This window comes from Triticum aestivum, chromosome 5D (genome assembly GCF_018294505.1).
Source record: "Triticum aestivum cultivar Chinese Spring chromosome 5D, IWGSC CS RefSeq v2.1, whole genome shotgun sequence".
NCBI classification, from domain to species: Eukaryota; Viridiplantae; Streptophyta; class Magnoliopsida; order Poales; family Poaceae; genus Triticum; species Triticum aestivum.
In genome coordinates this window covers 197,251,637-197,258,564 of record NC_057808.1, presented here as the reverse complement: position 1 = coordinate 197,258,564, position 6,928 = coordinate 197,251,637, and positions in this window count along the sequence as shown.

Sequence of the window (6,928 nt, the reverse complement as noted above, 5' to 3'; positions counted from 1 at the left end):
TTTATTATTGGATCCTCTGGCATGCCCAAACCTACACAGAAAAATAAGGGCAACATACATCACTTTTCTTTTAGAAATGGAAAGGCCTAATGACTGAATATATGCAAGTAAAATACCATTTCAAATGTTTTTTCTATCCTACTCATATCAGGTATATTCCTAGTGTACATTAAAACTTGATTATATCGCTATGTCACCATGAGCTTCATAGTATTTCAACCTCATTAGATCAAAGTAACACATGGGGTGCCCTATACAAAAAACTTATAGATCTGATAGGAGTAGGTGAGTGATTACCTTATCTGATCTCGGAGCGACTCGTATCAGATCCCATAAGAGCACTCCACCAAATTTGATGTCGGCGGCTGCATGAAATTGACGTCCGCTGCTACATAAGTTTATAACAAGCACACCATGGAGAGACGACGGAGAGGAAGAGACAACTGGTCAACCTTCAACATTCCTAATATCAATCGGATGTGGGGCCTGCCTGAAGGTTCATCATTGTTATATCTGACGATAAAAATATGGAACCCAGCCTCTGCCCTCTTAGGATTGACATGGAGGCACGAAACATATATACAACATTATTGTGATTTTTATAAAAAATTACCTACTCATAAGAAATGGTGCATTTAGGAGTTCATTAAATAAAAAATTACAACTAAACCACAAAGGACTTAAAGGCGAAGTAGCTAATTCAACTCTTACAATTGACTTGGCCCATTCCAAATGCATTGGAATTGAATATTATGATATGGAAGTCTTTTAAATAAAATTGCATCTGAATCTCAAAATCATATTATGAACATGAAACATACTCCCTCCGTTCCAAAATAGATGAATCAATAAAGTCAGTACAAAGTTGAGTAATCTATTTTGTAATGGAGGGAGTACCTTGGATATTTCTTTTCCCGTGCTTTGTCACATGACCTTGAAGTATTTAATAGCGCCATCCAATGTAGCGAACATTGAACTGGACTGTGAAAAGTAAAGAAATGCTCGATGATGCCACTGTACATAGCAGATATTGTGAAATAATAGTGAATATGGACATATTTATCAAGAAGCAAGAGCACATCATGCAATAAGTAAGAATATATAGTATAGGGATTTGGGAGTTTAGTTAATATGCTAGTTTGATAAAGTAGATACACATTTATAGGCTCTTGTCCCCGCGTTAGTGTGAAATATTGAGACATCATCTTTTGACTGTTGCGGCATGCCTCATTCATATAAACACATCTCTTCTTTATATTCTTACTTAAAGAAAATACTAGCGATAAGATGTAAGCGATAATTCTGTTTACGTCTCTTGAGTGGGAAATTTTCCAACGGAAGACATAATGCTACATTTTTGTTACCTAAACAATATTGCATATATTTTCTGATACTATTCTAAAACTTATAAGCCATGGTGTCGTGGAATTATCACGGCAGATGTCCTCGTGCAAGGACTTAGTCGTGGAGCCATCGCAGCTAGGAAGCTTAAAGGGGTTAAACGGGACAAGGAACACGAGGGTTATACTGGTTCAGCCCCTTACGGTGAAGGTAAAAGCCTACGTCCAGTTGAGATGATATTACTTAGGGTTTCGATGACCAGCGAGCTAAATCGCTATGCCTGGCTCTCGATCTGCTGTCCCCCCTGAACCGCCGCCGGGTCGTCCCTTTATATAGAGAGGTTGACACCCCGCGGCTCTCAGAGTCCCGTCCGGCTTATAACAGTGTCCGGCTCGGACTCTTAACTACTCTTGCCTTACATTACAAGTCTTGCCATGACGACGGTTTATAACTACGGGCCTTAAGCCGCCTCCGGGTCTTAAGCCCACTATTGATCCGCCATCCTCTAGCCTGGTACTGGGCTTCACGTGATGACCATTATAATGTAACCCGGCCCCTCCTAGGCGGGTGACTCTAATGGTTATATCCTCAACATTAGGCCCCAGATTGATTTGAACCGGTTCATGTGAATCTTCAATCCCTTTGAAAGAAAATCTTCCGGCTTCTGCTTGTGCGAAAGTTATAACCCGCCGTGACGTCATCTTCTGGATTCTTGGTAACCCGCCGTGACATCATCTTCCATTAAATTCATTTCTTATTCTGTCATATCCCAACGGATCTTATCTTTAATGACCGTCCCGAAAATCGAGGCGTTTCTGTGGCGAGATAATCGCGTCTTGGCCTCCTCGTTTCTCGCGCCCATTTATCAGCCACCCTTATAAATAGGCCCGGCCCATAAGCCTTCATTCACTCTTCTCCTCCATCGTCTTCCTCCTCTGATGCCCGAGAGCTCGAGCTCCGGCGGTAAGCTACTGATCTGAGCACTTTATTTTCCGTTTTAACAATTTTCGTTTTAACTTCAAGGAAACCTTTGTTGCATTTTTCAGGCTAATGACAAGTTCTGGAAGGTCAGGTATGACCATGAGGCTGCTAAAAAGCCAGGAAGGCTAAAAAAGCCGCCAGGAGAGCCGCTCCCCGCAAGAAGGGGAGTAAGCCTAGCGCCTCAGAGCTGCTTCAGTTGGATGATAGCTCCGAGTCAGAGGTAGCCCTTGATTCTTTAGGCTCTTCTTTTGTTTTTCGTCTGTTTTTAACCACCTTATTGACACTGATTATCAGCAGGATGATACCGGAGCGAGTAACCCGGTGATTGAAGAGGTAACTATACTTTCCTCCGACCCGGAGCCCTTGCCAAGGCTGAAAGTCCGAAGAGTAACCCGGAAAGTAAGATTTTCACATCCTTTAGCTTATCAAGATCCTCAATTTCTTTTGAAGCGACAGATTCATGAGAGTCAGAGACACAACCGGACCAACAAGGATGCAGACCTCTCCTCCGGCTTACCTGAAGCATCAAGGAAGCGCCGGACTGAGGTTATCTCCAACTTATATCCTTTTCATCCTTTAGCGGGTGTCACTCATCAACCACTCAACTCGTCTGATTCAAACTATCAGGAAACTTCACCTTCCTCTGGTGACTCCATGCAATCTAACTTGCCGGCTTTCAAGACCGCACCCGGGTAATGATAATCAGCTTATTTTGTGCTTTATCCTACTCATGTTTTTGCACTAACCTTTTGACTTTCAGCGCACAAGCAAAACTCAGCAAGAGGGCAAAGAAAAGTCACCCGGTCGAAGACCTGGTCTTGACTGAACCCAACGCCTCTACTTCTGAGCCGCCATCTGCATCAGCTCCAGAAACCACCGCTCCAACTGAACAACAAGCCATGGAGAGTTTTGACAACCCGGAGAACCCCAGCTCAGCTCAACCGGCCGATGACCCGAATGTGGTAATTACCCGGACCGAATATGTTGAGCCGGGAAGACCCACTGTGCTGGCCAGATGCTCTGCTAAAGAAGAACTGCTGGAGCACCGCAGGGCCAGACTGGATATCACTGACTATGCCAACTTGAGCATTGGAGACATTGTTTCTGGTTATATTGGTCAAGTGCACAACAGCCGGGACTTGGAGATTGACATGGTGAAGCAGATACAGCAAAAATCTGAGGTACAACTCTCTTGCTTGCCCCATAGTCATCCTTACCATGCTAGCCCCCAAGTCTATTACTTATGATAGAATATGTTGTAGACTTAACTTTCGGCTTATCTTCATGAACCGGCACTTATAAATAGAATCTTTCAGCATACATTAGCCCCCAAGTGCCAAGTGTCTTTGCTTGCAAAGTGCTTGGGACTTTAATGTTGCATGATAGCCACTCAAACTGTAACCCGGAATTTGTACAGGCTGCCTGCAAGAAATTTGAATCGGAAATCTCTGAGCTGAAGAACCGCCTGAAGACTCAGGAAACTGAGACCCGGAAGGCCAATGCCAAGTTTGAGTTCAGTGTTGCTGCACAAGAAAAATTGAAGAAAAAATTTGAAACAGAAAGAAAAACTTGGGCCGACGAGAAGACTGCCTTGCTCAGCTGGGCCGAACAAGCAGAGGCTGCCCTTACTGAAAGAACCGCCGAACTCTCCAGCTTAAAACACCATGTGTCACAGATGGTCTCCGCAATCTTCGGTAAATTATTCTGTAAGCTTTTAACAAGTTTACATTCTTCATGTCTCATGAGTCCCAACATTGCCATCAGCTCACCTGACATTATTATGCAGGTCCCAGAAGCTCCAATCTTAACCAGAACGTGCTGACCAAGCTGAAGGCTGTTTACACCTTGGTGGAGCAACTCTACACCGGGTCACAACGTGCTTTAGCCGTTGTGGCTCTGTCCAATGAGGTTCCCACTCACCTGGCAGACGTACTCAGGCGGCTTGCCGTTCTTCCTCAGCGCTTCCAAGAGCTGAGACGGGCTTCTGCAAGAGCCGGAGCTATAGCTGCTCTGAGCCGGGCCAAGGCGTTTCTCCCGGAGCTAGACCCGGCCGACATCGCTCTTGGATACCCCAGCCTGAAGGAAGATGGTACCCCCTTTGACCAAAAAGACTTCGCCGCCTGTGTGAAGAGCGTGCGCCCGGTGGCTACCTTGATCGGGAATGACACAGACCTTACCAAGTATCAGCCGGGCTATGACACGGAAAATCAGAGGATGCCAACTCCACGCTATGAAGCAATCAGCCTGATCCCTCCGACTCGTAAGCATACCTTCGCCCCAGAAGTTGACCCGGCCGGGTTAATTGATGATGAGGCTCAATTTGAAGCTTTGAGCGGCATTGACTGGAAATCATCAACCTTCCAGGTCATGGAATCAGCCGGAGGAGCGGAGAGGGATGAGTCGGGAGCTTCAACCCAACAAGCACCTTGATTTCTTAGGCGACTCATGGTTACGCTTTAAAAACAATGCCTCACCTTTTGGACTCGGGGAGTCTTGTAATAGTGTAGGACAAACACTTAATTTTGTCGGGCCATCGTGCACGTGTGGAGTACTTAACTCCGTTGAAGCTGCTCTTTATATTCCTCCGAGCTATATTTGATCATTTACTTTCCTTAAGCTTGAAGAACTGTCTTTAATTGTTCTGCAAACAAATCACAAGTCTCTAGGCGGCTTACCACATGGAGAGTCACGTATCTTATATATAACCCAGAATATAAATCAAGGTCATAAAAGACCGGCTCTCAATCATATCTTCGGGATAACCACAATAGCTTACCTGCACCTTGCAAGTACACCTCCGGCTTATGTAACCCAAATAATGAGGTTGAGAACGCAACTCCGGTTCACCAGCACCTGTAATGCCTATTGTGTGCTATCAATCATTATTAATCAAAGTTAAGCCGGCGGAGTGTGAACCGCCCGTGCACACCTTTGATTTGATCCAAAGAACTTATTGCAAACCAAAAGATCAAAAACTGAGGGGCTTCTGATTCGAATACGACCAGAGAACCGTCCCAAAGGGGTTAAGCTAAGATTCGAATGCGATCATATAGCCCCCAGTGGCTTTGGCGTTGCCGATCAAGAGGGTACCGACAGCTATGTTCTCTTTGGTTCGAATACGACCTATGTTTGAACAGGAAGCCCCCAAATGACCTTGAGAGTTGTTTAACGACGCTGATTCGAATACGATCCATGTCGGTTCCCAAAGGGGGTTGAGCTATGATTCAAATATGATCAAGAAAAACTCCCCAATGAGCTCGGCAATTTGCCAATCAAGTGGGTATCGACAGCTATGTTCTCTTTGGTTCGAATACGACCTATGTTTGAACACGAAGCCCCCAGGTGATCGTATTGTTAACGGCTAGATTCGAATACGATCGTAAGCCGGATCCACCTCCAAGTGACCATGTAATGTCGTAATAGAAATAACACATTTACCTTTGGAGGAGAAAAGGACAGAGGTCCTGCTTTATTATTTATCATAATATATACATGGCTATAGAAATATGTACATTATGAGAGCCGGCGGCTCAAGTGTAATAAGGCCGAAGCTGAGCTATGTTCCACGGCCGACGGGTCTCTTCCTCCGACTTACGTGAATCTTTGTGCTCCTGGACATCGATAAGGTAGTATGACCCGTTGTGCAAGTTCTTGCTGACCACAAAGGGCCCTTCCCAAGGCGGGGATAACTTGTGTGCATCTGTTTGATCTTGGATGAGCCGGAGCACCAGATCACCTTCCTGGAAGACCCTGGACTTAACCCGGCGGCTGTGATAGCGGCGCAGGTCTTGTTGGTAAATCGCAGAACGAGCTGCTGCCACATCACGATGTTCGTCCAACAAGTCAAGAGCATCCTGGCGCGCCCGCTCATTATCCGCCTCAACATAAGCCGCCACTCGAGGCGAGTCATGACGGATGTCGCTAGGGAGGACTGCTTCCGCTCCATAAACCATGAAGAAAGGCGTGTAACCCGTAGACCTGTTAGGGGTAGTATTGATGCTCCATAACACGGAGGGTAACTCCTCCACCCAACAACCCGGCGTCCGTTGCAAAGGGACCAAAAGCCGGGGCTTGATGCCCTTCAAAATCTCCTGATTAGCTCTCCCAGCTTGACCATTGGATTGAGGGTGAGCCACTGATGAAACATCAAGTCGAATATGCTCTCGTTGACAAAACTCCTCCATGGCGCCTTTAGACAGATTGGTACCGTTGTCAGTTATAATGCTGTGCGGAAAACCAAAGCGAAATATCACCCTTTTCATGAACTGAACCGCTGTGGCTGCATCACACTTGCTAACTGGCTCTGCTTCGACCCACTTTGTGAACTTGTCGACTGCCACCAAGAGGTGGGTCTTCTTATCCTTGGATCTTTTAAAAGGCCCAACCATATCAAGCCCCCAGACCGCAAACGGCCAAGTGATTGGAATCATCCTCAATTCCTGAGCCGGCACATGAGCCCGTCGCGAGAACCTCTGGCAACCGTCACATTTACTGACCAAATCCTCTGCATCAGCATGAGCCGTCAGCCAATAAAAACCATGACGAAAAGCCTTGGCCACAAGGGACTTCGAGCCGGCATGATGACCACAATCCCCCTCGTGAATTT